We start from the raw sequence: 18,399 nt of genomic DNA on the forward strand, positions 1-18,399 counted from the left end.
GACTTCAATGTATTTCCAAATTCACAAGAAATACCACTCAGAGGAAATCTCCCTGAAGTTGTTTACAATGTGGTTAAGTATAGATATTGAAGTAAGTGATCCCACAAATGTTTCTGTTGAGTCCACCTACATTTCTAATTATCTGTTCAGCATGGTATTCATTTTCCTTCCATCTCTAGTTCCTCAAGATGTTTATTTAACTCCATGTCCAAATAACTCTTTTCTCATCTTTGCAGTTTTTATCAGTAAAAAGAATCACAAATAAAGTCTTGATGGAGGAAGGATGTCAATGGGAAATAATTAAATCAGAAAAACAAAAATCAAATAGAAAATGCTAGAAATACATAAGTGGCCTCAAAGCATATCTGAAGCAAGAAAAGACAGATTATCATTTTATACATGGGCTCTTTGCCAGAACTGAATTCTGATGAACCATTAATCCAGCTTTGCTTTTCTCAAATGCTAGAAGGCCAGTTGTGCATTAGTAGCATTTTGTTTTTATTCCAGTCTTCTGGTTTTCATGTTCCACTCTCAGAATTTTAGCAGCAAAGTTGAGTCTGCAGAGTCGGAGCAGCTGCAAGGATATTTCCAACTCGTATAAAAACAAAAATAAAAAAAAGCAAAAACAAAAAACTGCGGATGCTGGAAATCCAAAACAAAAGCAGAAATACCTGGAAAAACTCAGCAGGTCTGGCGGCATTGGCGGAGATGAACAAAATTGATGTTTCGAGTCCTCATGACCCTTCAACAGAACAGTTCTTCTCCGCCGATGCTGCCAGACCTGCTGAGTTTTTCCAGGTATTTCCGTTTTTATTTCCAACCTGTGTTTTTTCCTGTGTTTACAGGGTAAAAATTAGATGGGGGAGAAGTCTCATGAGGCAAAATTCCAACAGCTGCCTGGTAATGGGTATGCAGATCACAATGCAAAATTAACCCATGCCTGTTGTATTGTATGCAGACAGAAGTATAATGCTCACAAAATCATCTGCTTGCTCCAACTGCTCATTTTTGGGAAAAGAGAATGAGATGTGCCAGCTCTCTTGGAATACAAAGGCTCAGTGACCCTTTTTTTGTGACAGTGGACGACAACTGGGAGATGATGGAAAATTGCCTGCTGCAGTCTTGAAAGCTCAATGCGTAAAAGTACCTGCTCTGAGCTCTTAGCAGGTGGAAAATTTCACTGAGGCTTTGGTAGGATTATTGCTCCCTATATACCCTGTGTGGCTTCCCGCTGAGAGTCTTTCTGTTCCTCCTTATCCTCCCTCTGCCTGCAGCTAATTCTGCTCTATGTCACCTCTACATATTCTCCCTGATATGTTGTTGACCAAAGTGGTTGCCTACTACTACACCCATGCCTAGAGCAAGTGGTTTGTGCAGAATCCTTGAAGTAAGGACAAAGTTCTTCAGCCCCTCTCACAACACTCTGTATGGCCTTAGTAACTTTGAACTACTCTAGAAACTACCAAACACACCTATAATGCAGAAAAAGTCAGTAGAAATCAATTAGCAACTAGTCTAAGGTTGATGATCCTTCTAAATAGTGCTGTTGGAGGGGACCTTCCTCCTGCTGCACACATATTCAGTTGTACAAGATTAAGGCGGGGGGGGGGGGGGGGGGGTGGAAACGCATGAACTGGAATGTTCAGCTCTAAAATGGCAGCTTTGGTGTTAAATCAGCACTACACATTGATTGATGTCACAATATATCTACCCTGCAAACTTCCAGCAGATGCTCCTCACACTCATGCCATAGTATCGACGCCAAAATGGGATTGAACGTAACTAACACCAGACATGTCTGTGTGTACTGTGGACGTCATTTTGGAGCCAAAATGACATTTGTGGCACTGAAAGTATGGACAATAAGGAACCAAATTTTTCAGCCTCAATTTGCTCTGAATGGGAACAAATTACCATTCTAACACATACACTTCTGTTGTAACAAAATGTCAGTTGAATTCTTCCAGCTGATCAGAACTTTGTCTTTCATGAAAATAATTGCCAATGAGAGAAAAATAGGCTTGCATTTATATCACTTCTTTCATGATCTCAAGGCACCCCAAAGCACTTTACAGACTATGAAGTACTTTTGAAGTGCTGTCACTGTTGTAATGTAGGAAACGTGGCAGCCAATTGAGGTTCCAAAAACAACAATAAAAAGTAATATAAAGGTCAGCTATTTACAATGAATAAAGTAACAAGGTTATGATTTATATATATTATTGTATAATAGTGCAAGCACTTTCACACAAAATATTCTTTCCTGTTCGATTTTGTTACGAATTATTTATTTTGAACATGTTTCAATACTTTATAAGTATTTATCTGACTCCCAAGCAATGAGTTCTGACTGCACTTCCAAAGATGCTTTGCCCCAGTGATGTGGCAATGCTCAACAATTAATGTTAATGTCACATTTTTAAAAATTCCTTCAGTCTTTACTCTTTCTTTACTCTACAAAATGTTTAAACTTGCTGAGATAGCTTGGCAATTCACAGCATGGCCAGGGAATGAAGAAACAACCCTCCCCAATTTATTTCGCAAAGCATTTTATCCCTTGCTGTCAGATGATTTTCCTTATCTTAAAAAGAGAATAATATGACACTTGAGTTTGACTTAGGATTTAACTGGCAAGCAAAGGAATTAAGCAGTAAAGAGTAAGGAATTAGATTCAGTTCCACAACACACATCTTTGCAATGGTTGTGATGCTTAGCAAGCACCTCATGTAGGGGAAAATAAAATAGGAGGTTCTTTAGTTGTTCACCATAACTTTGGTAGAAGGGCCACATAACACCTGGAAAAAACATGAATATGACATGTGCTAAGTGACAAAATATAAAATAAAATGCACACGATGACCTTATCCTAGGTCCTCACCCCTGTATTCAACGGGGGATTTTTCCTCAACCAGCCCTCACCTTCACCCACCTTCTGTCACCAAAGTATGTGCCTTTATTTTTGAAAGCATGATTTTTCAACTTTCAACTGACTGGAAATATTGCAACTTGAACTGAGACAGACCAAACTGCTTAACAAAGCAAGGCCTCATTCCAAGGTGAAGATGAAAAACAAACAAATTAACTTCAGGTGAGTGGGAAGAGAGAGACATTTCCTACAATCCAGACACCATTGAAACTATCTAAGGAAGAAAAGTAAAAAATGCAAAGTACTGGTTATTGAAACGATGGCTGCCACAGACAGACACATTCAAAACCTTTTGTAAATACACAACGGGTGAGGTATTTCAAGACAAGGCTGCCCCCCCCAACCACCACCCCCCCACCACCCCCGCCACCACTAGTGAGAGATTGCAAGTAACACAGATAGTGTCAAGAAAATCTTCAGCAGAGGAAACATGCTATGGGCTGCTTCTTCTCCCTCTCTTGGAATAAATTTGTTGCCCTGTTCGAGAAGACAACACCACCAGCAACCTACCATCATACCGATATCTCATAATAATTGTAATATCATCTACATCTGATCACATCCAAGAAGCCAGCAAACCCAAATTGGCTGTAGAGTTTTAAAATCTATGTCTTGTGGACAATCAAAGGACATTTAACTGTATATTCTTCTATCTCTTTTAAAATTTGCTCTCTAATTCCCTTATTTTTGATAGGTGTGTGTGTGTGTATAGGTGTGGGTGTGTATATGTATGTGTGTGTGTGTATGTGTGTGTATGTATGTGTGTGTATGTGCGTGTGTATGTGTGTATGTGTGTGTGTACATGTGTGTGTGTGTATGGATGTGTGTGGGTGTGTGTATGATGGTTGAATGCTTGACGTCATGTTCCTCATATTTTTCTTGGGTTTATTGGTTAATAAATTTGCTCTTTCTTCGGCTCAGGAAAACCTGGTTTCATTGGTTCCTCGTTGCCCACAGCCTAAATAGTTAAATATATTCTGGCCAGAATCTTCGGGTCAGCGTGCGGGGGTCAGGCCCGCTCGCCGACACGTAAAATGATGCGCAGTGACGTCGGGCATGCGTTCCGGTGTCACCGCGCATCGTTCAGATCTTGAGTTCGGCGGGCGCGCACCGGAGTCGGTTGTGCACCTGCCGACCTGTCAAAGGCCTATTAAGGCCATTTAAGTATCAATTAAACTAATAAACTGAGCTGCCCATCCAAACTTAAGGTTGGCGGGCAGGCGAAGGGCCCAGGCAGCCTTTGTATTTATCATGAAACCTCATTCACGGGTTTTTAAAGTTTAATAAAAATTTTTAATAAAATTCATTGACATGTCCCAGCTCATGTGATCCTGTCACATGAGGAGACATGTCTTAATTTTTTTTCTTTACTAAAATTTTCAAAAACCAAACTAATCTCCTTGAGACAGCTCTGTGCTTCAGCGAGATTTCTGCACTCTTTTGGTGCACATGCATGAAAGAGCGCAGGCCCCGACTCAGCCTACTCCCCCTACCCGCACAGGGAGCGCACAGTGTTTCTGGGTGCTCGTCATGCTGGATGGGCCTTAATTGGCCCGTTCAAGTAAAATGGTGGCACATGGCCGATCACGGGTGGTGATCAGCTACATGCCCGCCCGCGCCTGCTCCCGTCCAACCCCTGACGGGGAGAAAATTCTCCCCTCTGATTTGGACAAGGCATATTCTTGTGAAGAAGAAACTTAAACCTTTTTTGTGACCAACCAAGGAGGTTAAATAGAGGGGTGCCAGTTCACTCCTTCTCACCTGGTCGAGATAGATAGGCTCTTGATTGGTAAGGGGATCAAAGGTTATGGGGAGAAGGCGGGAAAATGGGGTCGAGAAACTTATCGGCCATGATTGAATGGTGGAGCAGACTGGATGGGCCGAATGGCCTAATTTCTGCTCCTATGTCTTATGGTTTTATGGTCTTATGGTAACATCGCCCCTCCTCCTGCCACAGTAAGGGGCTTAGCCATTAGAGGTTTGGCTAGCCTACTGGAGTACTGTTAACCCCAGTTTTTAGCAGAAGAGGGCTGCTGTTACATGATGTTGCCATGGTAAAAAACCTTAGGTGGAATTTTACAGCGTTTCACACTGGTGGGATCTTTCGGTCCTGAACGGAGATTTCAATGTCTTGCCGACCACGCTATGGGGGAACTCATGGCGGGCGGGGGGAGGGGAAGGTAGGGGAAGTGGGGGGAGGGAGTGGGGGGAGGGGGGAGGGAAGGGGGAGAGAGGGGAGGGGAGAGGGGGAGGGGAGGGAGGAGATGGGGAGGGGGAGGGGGAAGGGAGGGGGAAGGGGAAGGGGGAACAGGGGATGGAAGAGGAGGTGGGGAGGAGAGGTGGGGGGGAGGAGAGAGTGATGGGCTGGAAAAATCTGGCCCTCATGTTAGAGGGTAAGGGTCAAGCTCATAGCCTGTTTTCCTATCCTCTTGCCCCATGCAGAAGGAGCAGCTCATTGATTTTTCGAAAGAAGAATTTCAAATTCTCCTTCCCTCTTTAATGTTGCCTGCTCACATGGTGTCAGTTGAACTGTTATAGCAACACTGTATTTCACTCCCCGGCAGTGAAGGGATTTTTCCATGGGGCAGTGATACGAATGGGATCCCGCTGAGTGGCGATCTGAAATTTTGGCTGAGGTCCATGGCCTGACCCCTGGAAATAATTTTAACCCACCCCCTCCCCCCAGTAGCAATTTGAAGAGATCAGGCAGAATTTTCTAGATTTGCACAAAGTACAGCAGCGGGCGTGAAAAAAGATGTTTTACCCATCGGCCAAACTGGTAGATTTTCACACTGCCTCACCCCCTTCCCATCTCATTAATTATGCAATCACAGGAAACATGTTGCCTCGCTGGCGGGCGGACTCCTAGTTGCCCATCATGCCATTACCTCGCCGGTTCCTCACACTAGGTGCCATATTAAAACTGCAGCCTCGTGCACATTTCTCAATGCTTGCAGCCCAGGACTGCTCCCATGAAGATATGGCACAAAAGCCAGGAAGAGAGCAGCCCCCTCCAATTGAGTAACAGATCCCTGGGATGCCTTCTGCACACCATGGAGGCCTGCCGTGATGTCCTCTACCCCCACTCTGGTCACAGGAGGCCCATCAACCTCAACATTCCGATTTGGTGGGCAGTGGCAGAGGTGGTCAGTGCCAATGCTGCACACAAGAGGTTAGCCATCCAGTGCAGAAAATGGATGAATGATCTCATCCATGCCTCCAGGGTAAGGCAACCATCTCATCACTCTAAACTCACACATTCACAAGGCCATCACACATTCACTGGCATCTCACTCACTGCCAGCTCAAGGGGCATCATCACTCACTCTCTCACACACACTCTCACATCGCCACCTGGCCTCATCTCCTCTGGAGACTGCCTCCTCAGCCTTCACCATCTTGAGGCCACTTGCACAGATCAACTTGTGCCCCCATGCACACTTTGGTATACGCCCCCCTTCCCCAGTACAGCCCTCATCCTGCAGCCTCTTCCCTTGCCTGAGGCCACTTCTCCCCCTTCCCCAAGGAACCCTAAGCCTTGCAGCTGTTGAAAAGCCACCCGTGCCTTACGGCTGGTCTGGTAGGTAGAGAACTGCCTGTGAGCCCCCCTAAAGGTGATGTGGTGCTGCCTGCGAAGCCTGGCGCTGATGACCACGAGTGCTGCCTGAAACAAGGTCGGCAAATAAACCTCGAAGTCCCGAGTGAAGTGCAGCTCGCCAGATGTATATTGTTTACGTGCGGTTGTGAAACACGTCAGCGTGCAATCATTCCAATGTGCCCAGGTGATCCAACGTTGGGGGATGATTCCACTGATCAGGGCTTACAATCAGATGCTAAAGTTTTGAAATTAGGTTCCCGATATGCGGCAGTGGGAAAAGCAGCCCGCCATTGACGGGTGGAGTCGACGATCACAAACTGGTTTCAGGATAGCGTAAAACTGATTTTTGGCCTACTTGCTACATTGTCTGCCCATACCCGCCATGACGCCTGCCACCAACGGGTCCAGATGATTCTGCTCATCATGCTGAACAACAGTTCACCCTCTGCCCAATTTTCCTCTCCATTGACTTCAATGTAAAATCCCAGTTTGAGATCATTCTGTCGATTTACCACCAGGTAGGTTATGCTAGCTCTCTTCAAATGTTCCAAATGGTCTCTTAGAGCAGGACTTCTGCTTCTCCTGATGCCACAACACCAACCCCTGCAAAAAAAATTATCTTGACCCTTCCTTGAGTTGATGCCTAGTGGTTCCTTTCAGGACATTGATTAAACTGTTCATTTGTAGTTAGAAATTACAACCTGTACCGTGATTTGTATGTTTAATTAACCTACCACACAAAACCGGCAGTTGCGTTGCTCACTCATTCACTGGACCACCTTGAAGTTGGATTAGGCAGACTTTGAACAACTATGGGGCAGCTACATTGCACCTTAATCTTATGTTTCTGTTGCCCTGGACTTCCCCACCCCCCTACCCCCCAAACACTTCTGAATGCTTGCCAACCCTTCCCCCAACCCCAATAAACTATCTTGTTGCCAGGCAGGCAGGGGGGGCAGCTCGCTGGCTGAAATTAAATGAATTATTTTAATGAGTAGTCATTGTTGTTATGAGGCATATTTAACAGTAAATTCACATGCAGCAAGATCCAATAAACACCAAAAAGATAAATAGCCAATGAATCTGTTTTCAGTGATATTGATTGAGGGATCAATATTGGCCAGGGCACCAGGAGAACAAACTGCTCTTCTCCAAATATTGTCATGGGATCTTTAACATTCAGCGGAACCAGACAGGCAGGAAAATGGAGGTAAGGCCACAAACAGGTCACCCACAATCTTATTGAATGTTGGCGCAGGCTTGATGGGCTGAATAGTCTACTCCTGCCCCTATTTCTTATGATCTTATGATCAAATGGAGTTTGAGTTCAATTTTCCATCCAAGAGACAGTATCTTTGCACAATGCAATATTCCCTCAGCAAGGCACTGAAGATCAGATTGCATACTCATGTTCTGGAGTGGCCCTTGAACATTCTGATTGAGAGGTGCAGATACGGGCACCGAGCTAATGTCGAAACTTATTGCAGCCAATAATTACATGAATGAGAGAAAACATTTCACTTTTGTTATTTCAAAGTATATAAGCTATACAGTGAGTAACAATGTGACTAACCTATAATTGAGAATGAAACAATAGCCCTGCTTTTCTGTGGAGGATTCTACTGATCTCCCGCCAAAATTATGACCATAGGTTGGTTCTTTATCACCATGACTCAATCAATAGTAATATTGTAATTTCAGTGAAAAGAAGTCAAAAACTCTTGTGCCTGTCAACTTTACTTCATTTCTAAACATTACAGATCTTGACATTCCATAGGGCTTCTCCTAGTCTTCTGGCAATAATTTGAAACCTTTTTATACCATTTCTTAGTCTCCCATTAAAGTTATGACTGGGGACTGAGGCTGAGAAAGATTTTATGCAGATTTTCAAGAAGGTACATTTTATAATAACTATGCAAAGTAAGAGTTAAAACTGAACATATGTGAGCAGTTCCAAATATTCCAGAACTCAGGTTATATTCAGGACATTATTATTTTTTAAATTGAGTTTGTATTATTGGTGTAACTGTCATGTACCTCATACAAGCATATGAACAATGACAGACAGGAAAAGACCAGCTGGCCCATCCAGCTTGTCTCATTCATACCTGTCCGTTATTAAATTCTTCAGCAGTCTTTTCCATTTGGCTATTCCCAAATGTTTAATGGTTGTACAGAGCTTTGCAATTAATAATGAAAATCATTATGACCCAGATAATTGAGTTGTCCTCCATGTTTCAAGCTGAGGGAGAGGGTTAAAACCCACAGAGGCCATCTGTCTTTAACTGGCTGATTACAGCATTACTTATTTCCAATTGTCAATGTCAATATTTTAGCCAATTAATGGCACCAGTTCACTGGGAATTTGCTGTAACCTGTTTAAAATTTCTCCCCAGACTGGAGTTTGAACAGGTCTCAAAAGTAACGTAGTGGCAGTGCTGCTGTGATGTCTGTAAAGTAAATACACAGCTGCTGAATGTTTGGCAAATGTCACATAAAGTCTCTAGCTGAGATGTTAGTCAAAGTTAATGGACATACTTGCCTTACGACAGTCTCCTTCCTGAAATACAATTGATCCAATCGGTTCTTGAAATGCTAGAGTAGCAGAGAATCTATTTCTTTCTGTCATTGCAACAATTTTATATATAGATTTGGGAATGTAAAAATAACTTCAGGGATTCAACCAGGCAGTAGTATAAATAAATTGACTGGACAATAGTGCAGGGCGTTATCAGTTTTGAATTATGTCAATTTTTTTGAAGCTTTTTGTTTGGAGTTCTGAAGGTTGGCATTATGGAATTTCATTGTTTTCTCTCAACTTTTATGACCTTTTTGCTTTACGTCAAGGCCATGGTGCCTAATTGTCACAACCTATGTGAGAAACATTTTTGCAGGTACAAATGATGGATGTATTCTTTTCCATTTGTGATTGATGTAAAATATAAAAATGTTATGGAGATCAATATTATTGTGATGACTTAGGCAACACAATTGCATTATACTGAAGTATCCACATGGACTTTGGTCTCACTATATCTACACTATGACCAGGATTTCATGTGGAGGTGGTTGCCCCATTTATGAGCTGAAAAGTTGGAGGTGAGCCCATCTCTGCCCGTCCTAGAAGTCACGACCGGGTTTTATAATTGTCAGGCAAAAAGCCTGAGGTTATGGCTTCCCCGTGCACCCACCCCACCCGCACCCCTCTCCCAACAATGACGGAGGATGAACCACCTCCAGGTGCCATTCAGATGGCTGGTAGCTCTTCTGTCTCAGTAGTGCCACTGGGAGCAGTGGCCACAGCTGGGACTGCAGTCAGTCCCCGGATCAGGAACAGTGCTGGAAATGGTGGTACAAGGTAAGTCAGGCAAACCGTGGTGTGGGGTGGGAATGGGTGGCAATTGGGAGGCCAGGAGGCATTATGCAAGCATAAGCAGCGCTTTCTACTGGAGGACACTCTGTGGGTATGGGGTGCCCTAATGGAAGTGGTGGGGTTGGAGGGGTGGGCAGTGGTGATGTTAGATTTAGTGTAAAATTAAAAACAAACCTGGACAGGGAGAGAGAGAAAGAAAAAATGAGAGACAGGAACACAGCATCTATTGTGGACAGCAGATGAAAAGGTTATTCTCTATTGACGACCAGATAGCATGCAGGTGGGAGCATGTTCTCTGGTCGAAAAGGCGGAACCTCTGGAAATATAAGGACACTGGAAGATTTGCCCTGGTGAGACCAGGAGAAGGAATCACCCAAGTGGGCCTTACCTTTGGAAGGTGGCTGAGGGAAACAACTTTCAACTTACAACTCAGTGAAAAGGGAAGAAGCGAAGTCATTGGAAGCTGGGAGTAACTTTGGACTGATTCCTGTAAAGACTAATTCTGCAGCAAGTGCGACATAACGTGGGGTTAACAGTTGTATTAAGGCACTAATAAGGGATAACTGGTCTGTAGTTTAAAGTATTAGTTGCCTCTTTAGTGGTTAGTTACTGTTGATTTTAGTTGATTTGTTACAGTAAAAGTCTTAAAATTTGAAACTTTGTCATGCGATTCCTTTAAGTCGGTCACTGAGAATTCAAACCTCTTTATAAAATTTATCAGTCTCTATGGAGATCATAACAACTGTTGAAAACTTACAAAAGGCAAAATATCTGTTAAAAAGGCAAAGAAAAGTGCCAAAACAACAAGAAACAAGCTAGTAAAGATAAAGGTTTGTAAGAGGAAGAATAAAAAATAAAAAATTAACAAAATGATAAAGGGGAAAAGACAAGGAATTGGATAAGAATAAAGAAAATGGTTTTACTTAATTCTGAGGAGGTGAAAACACTTTTTGGATCAGAAGCCAGATCCATCAGGGCTCGCAGCCCCCTTTCCCTTCAGTTACTTGAGAAATTAAGATCTGGCAATTCACCCCTGCTGAGTTCTAACAGAAGGTGCCCGGCAGTGCACAAAATAAAGCTAATTGATCACAGACAGATCAATTACCATTGAACAGTTGCTCTTGATGTCAGGAGGGAAGATGAAAAATATTTGAACTACCCTTTCTTTTCCACTTGATCAGGAGTGGCAGCCTGTTGCTCGGAGTTACAGTGCCTCCATAGGTTGTACACCAAATTGTGCTGTTCTAGGCATGCGGGGCCTGGTGCAAATCTTTCTATGACCTTTTTGCTGGTGCCAGCAGAAGTACCCTTGATGTACTTCTGCCAGCAGCAATAAAGTTGCAGTATTTCTAGGCTAAACTTATTTGGTTTCAATCTTTTTGAAAAAAAAACATATCTTTCTGTAATCCATTTTAATAAACTTTAAAAAGTAAAACATGATACTATAGGTATCTTACCTTTGAATCAAAAGTCTTCAACCAATTCGATTCACCCCATGTGATATCAAGAAATGGCTGAAGGCGCGGGGATGGGCAGGAAGGAGTTGGGCTGACCACCCAACATATTTTACGTGCCCGCCCCACCGGAAACACGCTCATCAAGCCGTAAAATCCAGCCCCGTATGTGTGCTGATGATACCTAGTTCCACCTCCCCTCCACACCTCTTGATCCCTTTACTGTTTCTAAATTGTCAGGCTGCTTGCCCAACACCCAGTAAGGAAGAGCCAGATGGTGCTGCAGCAGGATTTTCACTACCAGAAGTGACCAAGGAGATAACCTTGTAGGGCCACAGGATTCACAACAGCGAGACAGAGTCATCCAGTGAAGGCCTTGACTAAGCTGCAGGCCTTTTAAAACATCATAGCAAGTCAACCCTCTTCCTCCATTTGGAACATTTCAAGCCACTTCAATTGCAACCCCAGGCACTTCTGACACCATCTCAGACTATTCATAATACCATAGTTCATCTAGTGGTCCTGAAGGAAAAGAGTGAAATGCGGCAGGACCTAAAGTCTTGCCTTCCCAACTTGTAATGGCAAGCTGGTGACAGGAAAGGAAAGATCCCCTTAGAGACAAGGAGAGGAAATTTAGGTCAATGCAGTAGTAGGTTACAATGCTCAATCTTCCCCCTTTTTTTGTTACTATACATTTGATTTCACTCACTATAGTGAAGGTACAGCACACCTTCCTCCTCCTCCTCCAACTTACACTGCAATTTGAGAACTGCAGTTCTGATGTCAAACCCCTAATTGCTTTGACTCAGTAACTTGGCACCACATTTTGAAACCGAAACTGCATTGGTTGGTCTATAAACACTTCCGAATTCTGTATCAGGGTGTTCAGGCACAATACTGAACAAAATCATTAATAGTCGTTTGGTAGGACAGAAATTGAGTATTACTAAAAAAAAAATTGTCGAAGCTTTTCCTGTTTCACTCATCAGGAAAATTGCAAGAATTGCAATGTTAGGAAAGCAACCACTTTATATTGTATGAGAAGATAGTGCTGATTGGTTGAAAAGTAGACTCTGATTGGTAGAGGCGTTGCCATGAAGAATGCACAAGTTAATGGTGACTGACAGTTAACTGCCAACATTGTTTTGAATTTAAACCAGGCAGCTTGATTCTGATTGGTCAAGGCATTGTCCTGAGGAATGAACTAGCTATTGACTGTCATTTATTTTGTTTAGCTGAAACAGGTGCAATGTGTGTACATGTTCTTTCTGTCTGCAAAGAACAGAGCCCTGTGTATTAATATATGTAGCTTCCAGTACATACAAATGTGTCACACTGCAAGCCCAACTGACAATCTTAAATTGGTTGTCAGCATAATTTTTAGCACACTGAGGAGTGTTTAGCAAATGTTGGTTAATCATGGAATCACATCTAATGTTGGATACTATGTTTTGAGTTTTGCAAACATGAGCTGGTTGGGTATGGTCTGTACCTTGCCCATTGCAAACAGTGGAAGGGACTTGCTGTTTGATATGATCTGCCAGCCTTTGGGACATGCAGTCTACAAACTTAGTATCACACTGGCACTGAAATTCACATTCCACATTACTCATTTCTGTGATAGGCAGACGTCTTTTTGGCTTAACGGCAGCATCCTGTTAGTGGTGAATACCACTTGTGTTGCTACTGCATAGTAGCAGTGTGAAACAGCTAGCTTCACCTATTACTCAAAGGTTTGAGATACCTTACTCTTCCAGGGTAATCTGAGGTAGACTGGGCACTTTTCAGGGTTGAAAGTGACAGCTTTAGGCCCATTCATGAGTTTGCATGACATACAGGGCAAAATGATCTGATCAGGGTAGCCATTATCCCGTAGGATGTCTTTGATGCCCCCTACTTCAGGATCAAGCTTGCATGGTGAGAAAATAGTATGTGGCCTATTTATGAGATTGCTGATGAGGCCAATTTTATAGTGCGTGGAACTGTAAGAATCCCAATGCATGGATTGACCAGTGAACATAAGTGTACATGTTCTTTGCAGACAAAAAAAACATGTACACACATTATGCCTGTTTTAGTTAAACAAAATTAGTGATAGCCATTCGCTGATTAATTCCTCAGGGCAATGCCTTGACCAATCAGAGTTAAGCTGCCTGGTAAAAATTTCAAACAATGCTTGGCAGTTAACTGTCAATCACCATTAACTGGTGCATTCTCCATGGCAATGCCTCTATCAATCAGAGTCCACTTGCCAAACAATCAGCACTGTCTTCTCATAGAGTATAAAGTTGTTGCTCACCCTGCCATTGGTATTCTTGCAATTGACTTAATGAGCGCAAGACAAAAAAGACAGATGCCTTTTTTCAGCAATACTCAAAAGCATAAATATTGAACTCTATTTTCCACTAAACAAGAGGAATTCAGAATAATATGGTCAAGTTACCCAGGAAGACATGGTTGTAAATCAGAAAGGAGGCAGTTAATGCAAACAAAAGGGAAGTAGCAAAATTGGCATGTCAATGTGGCACTCTTTAGCGGCTGTGATTAGTACTGAAAAATCCTGCTGCACTCCTATTATCACTGAAAGCATGCTGTCAGGATTTCTGTCCACGTATGGATGTGTGAATTGTGTTCACTCTACAGTGTGTTTATCTGAACTGAGTTGAACAATAAGTGCTTTGTGCAACATATCCAGTTCACAGTTTATTTCAGAGCTCTTTGTTCTATTTACATCCATGTCTAAGGTCACACTGACTTGCACAGGTTCCATCAAACTTCCCAGCCACTATCTCAGGCTAAATCAGACTGCTCACAACGTTTGTATTCTATTTGATCCGAATCTCATTTCTGTTCCATCACACAGACTGACTGCTTCCATTTCTACTACATCTCCCATCTCTGTCCCTGCCCTGGGAACTTATTCAGAACCCCTCAGACCACACAGAAAGCAATTCAGAAAATGCAATGAAACCACATGACAGACCAAATACATTAATGCCAAACATTGTAAATGGCTTCCAAAAATGCATCACTTAAGTGATCAATCTAGCCTGCATTTCTTTCCAGAAAGTTTCCTAAGTCTATTATTTCACAATTCATGAATAGAGCTGGCGGAAGGCTACTGTTTCTCATGTAGGGACCTTTGAGATGTTCTTGATGAGTGACTGCTGAGTACTCAGGTCTTTGAGGGCCCAGCCACAGACTACTGCAACTTGGCTGCTCCAATGGAGCAGTTTGGCCCAGGTGACTTCCTGGAACCATGGTGTCTATCAGTTGGGATGAGGCAGTGCTAAATGCGCAGATGTGCTTCTATTTTGAGCAAGGCCAGTACACTGCTCCCAACACATTACTATCACTCCCTTGAGGCTGGGGCTCGTCTCTTCCATTAATCTGCGGGACAAGAGATTTCTGAAAATGGGAGATCAAAGCTGTACACAAGCAAGTGACAATGCTGAGAATGAAGACTGAAGTTGTGAACTTTGCTGCATCTGTGTTGAGTGGAATGATGAGATTGAAGTAACATATTGACACTCGGTCCTTTCTTGGACAATGCTCATGACCTTTTTTGGGCCAGTAATGCCCAGAGCTTCATGGTCTGCATAGGTGAGGGTGATGTAGAAAAGAGAGTGAGAGTTAGTGCTTTGGGAAGGAGAGTAGATATGTGTGAGCTTTCTGCATGGGATGTGCTGAAAGGTGTGGATAAAGCAAAATGGAGTGAGGATCGACAGACAATGAATGCAAAGAAAAGAAATGTGCATGATGTGAAGTGTGGAAGGAGTGGTAGGAGTAGTTCATGATTAGGTATATGTCTGTATATGAGTGGCGAATGTTGCTGGTGTGTACTGTATTTGGAATAAACAAGGCAGGTGTTTAGTGTGGCTTTGTGATTGCACATTAAAGGATATGATGGACATTGTATGATGGTGGTTCCATCTCTCTCACTGGTCACTGCCTGAGATTGAACCAGATTGTTCACCACCTTGTCTTCTTATTTGACCTTGAGATGGCTTCTGCTCATATAACTTTTCTATCACTACAACTGTTTATTTCCACCCCCATAACCTCACCAGGCTCTGCCACGCCTCAGTTTGTCTGCTGCTGAAACCCTCATACCTTTGTTATATCACAACTTGGCTATTCCAGTCGTTCTCCTGGCTGGCCTCCCACTTTTTACCCTCCATAAACCTGAGCACATCCAAATCTCTGTTGTCTGAATTGTAACTTGCACCAAGTTCTATTCATCCAATATCCATGTGCATGTAGACCTACATTGGGTCCTGGTTCAGCAATGTCTCAATTTTCAAGTTTTTATCCGTGCTTTCAAATTCTGCAGATGTCTCACACTGCTTTATCATAACCTTGTTCAATCTCAGGCAGTGGCCAGTGGGAGGAATGGAACCACCATCATATAACTTCCATCATATCCTTTAATGTACAATCAGAAAGCCACACTAAAACACCTGCATTGTTCGTTCCAAATTACTACACACAAGCAACATTCTCTCCTCATATACAGCCACTTGCCTAATCATGAACTACTCCTTCCTCATTTCACATGATGCACACTTCTTTGCATTCATCAAACTGTGAGATGCTCACTCCATTTTGCTTGTTCTACATGTCTTGCCACAACCACTCCTACAGCGCTACAAGTCTTCAAGATATTTGCGCTCCTCCAATTCTGGCCACTTGTGCATCCGCAATTTTACTCACCCCACCACTGATGACAGTGCCTTCAGCTGCCTAGGTGCTGAGATTTTGTCACTAAACCACTCTACCTCTCTCTTCCTCATTAAGATGCTCCTTAAAAACCTACCTTTTTGGCCAAATTTGGCCTCGGTGCAAAGTTTGTTTGATGATTGCTCCTATGAAATGCCTTGGGAAACTTTACTATGTTAAAGGTGCTATATCAATGTTGAGGGGGTGAGAGGCATGTTGTGAGGTGCAGTTGAGAGAGCTGGAGAGATGAACAGGTGTACTCACCCCTCTTGCTCTAGTCATTAAACTTCTTTCTACATTGAACCTAGGTCCAAGGGATACTGCTGAAAGTGAATCAATGGCTATTTTTGCTTAGGCCTGTCTGACAGTGGGGTTTCTGAGGTGCTAGGGTATCTCCCTTCTGGTTCTCACTTCCTCCACTTGAATTCCAAGGAGGCATAAGAACAATGCAGGCACCCCTTTGACTCATGCAGCCAACAAGTCCTCTAGAGTTGCAAAAAATTTCACTCTAAGAGGTGCATTCACTCCTTAACTATAGTTGGAATACAGGTGGAAAATTGCAAGGGTCATGTCGACGGGAGACTTGATTCACAAATGATTGGGAGGGCACCCCATCCTTCAAATGATAATATGCCCCATGAATTAAAATGGCCAAGGCCTCCCACTTACAAAGTCATGGGAGGAGGTGGGGTGGAGGGAGGGTTGGTGTCTGCCTCATCCCCTTCTCCACCCCACCATCACCAGCCAAAGTTAAAAACAAATTTAGGTCTCCATGTAATTTGGTGTTATTGTCGGATTCATTTACACTGATTCTAGGCTAGATCATCTGGCAATCATTATTTACTATTATTGCTTTCCACCCCAAATAGAACATTGAATTGGATTGCGTTTCCATATGCACTATTTCAAACTCTTTCTGATTAATTTAAGTAGGTCACACATGCTGTGTTACAAATTATTCTCAGCATCTTATTAAACATTTATGCTAACAGGACATAAATCCACTTAGTGTGCTGTCTGCAGGATTCCATTAATGGCAATTGTGGCTCACCAGACTAAAATGCTAGTAATACATGTTATTAGTAGTGCTGTCAAGATAAACCACAATACAGCAACTTTGGATGTCAAATAAACACTATTCGATTATAACATTTTTAATAGCAATATGATACAAATTAGGCTAGAAGCTTTACGCATACACTTGAATGAAAGGAAAACTGTTACTGAATATAAAGTCCTTCCTTCACTCTGAAATACTAGATTTTTATTCTATTCTAAGTTTTTCTTACACATCATTCCATTATCAGTTAGCATGGGAATATGAACCAAAATTCAGTTGTACGAACAACAATCAATTGATATGTTAAATTATTTTCTCATGCACCACCTAAATCCAGTCATGCAAAAGTCAGTGCGACCTAAAACTCTGACAGGCACAGCTTTCTTTTGCTTTATTCTTCAAACAATAACATCCATCTCTAACAGAATTACCTGGAAAAACTCAGCAGGTCTGGCAGCATCGGCGGAGAGGAAAAGAGTTGACATTTCGAGTCCTCATGATCCTTCAACAGAATTAGGTGAATCCAAGGAGAGGGGTGAAATATAAGCTGGTTTAAAGTGGGGGGGGGGGGGGGGGGGGGTAGTGGGGGGTTGGGTGGGGGGAGAGAAGTGGAGGGGTGTGGTGTGGTTGTAGGGACAAGCAAGCAGTGATAGGAGCAGATAATCAAAAGATGTCACAGACAAAAGAACAAAAGAACACAGAGGTGTTGAAGTTGGTGATATTATCTAAACGAATGTGCTAATTAAGAATGGATGGTAGGGCACTCAAGGTACAGCTCTAGTGGGGGTGGGGTGGAAAGGCTAGCAGGGCATAAAAGATTTAAAATAATGGAAATAGGTGGGAAAAGAAAATTCTATATAAATTATTGGAAAAAACAAAAGGGGGAAGAAACGGAAAGGGGGTGGGGATAGAGGAGGGAGTTCAAGATCTAAAGCGACCGCTTTGCAGAACACCTGCGGTCTGTCTGCAAGAATGACCCAAACCTCCCTGTCTCTTGCCATTTTAACACTCCACCCTGATCTCTTGCCCACATGTCTGTCCTTGGCTTGTTGCATTGTTCCAGTGAAGCCCAACGCACACTGGAGGAACAGCACCTCATCTTCCGACTAGGCACTTTACAGCCCTCTGGACTGAATATTGAATTCAACAACTTTAGATCTTGAACTCCCTCCTCCATCCCCACCCCCTTTCCATTTCTTCCCCCTTCCTTTTGTTTTTTCCAATAATTTATATAGATTTTTCTTTTCCCACCTATTTCCATTATTTTTA

Source organism: Carcharodon carcharias, chromosome 1 (genome assembly GCF_017639515.1).
Source record: "Carcharodon carcharias isolate sCarCar2 chromosome 1, sCarCar2.pri, whole genome shotgun sequence".
NCBI lineage: Eukaryota > Metazoa > Chordata > Chondrichthyes > Lamniformes > Lamnidae > Carcharodon > Carcharodon carcharias.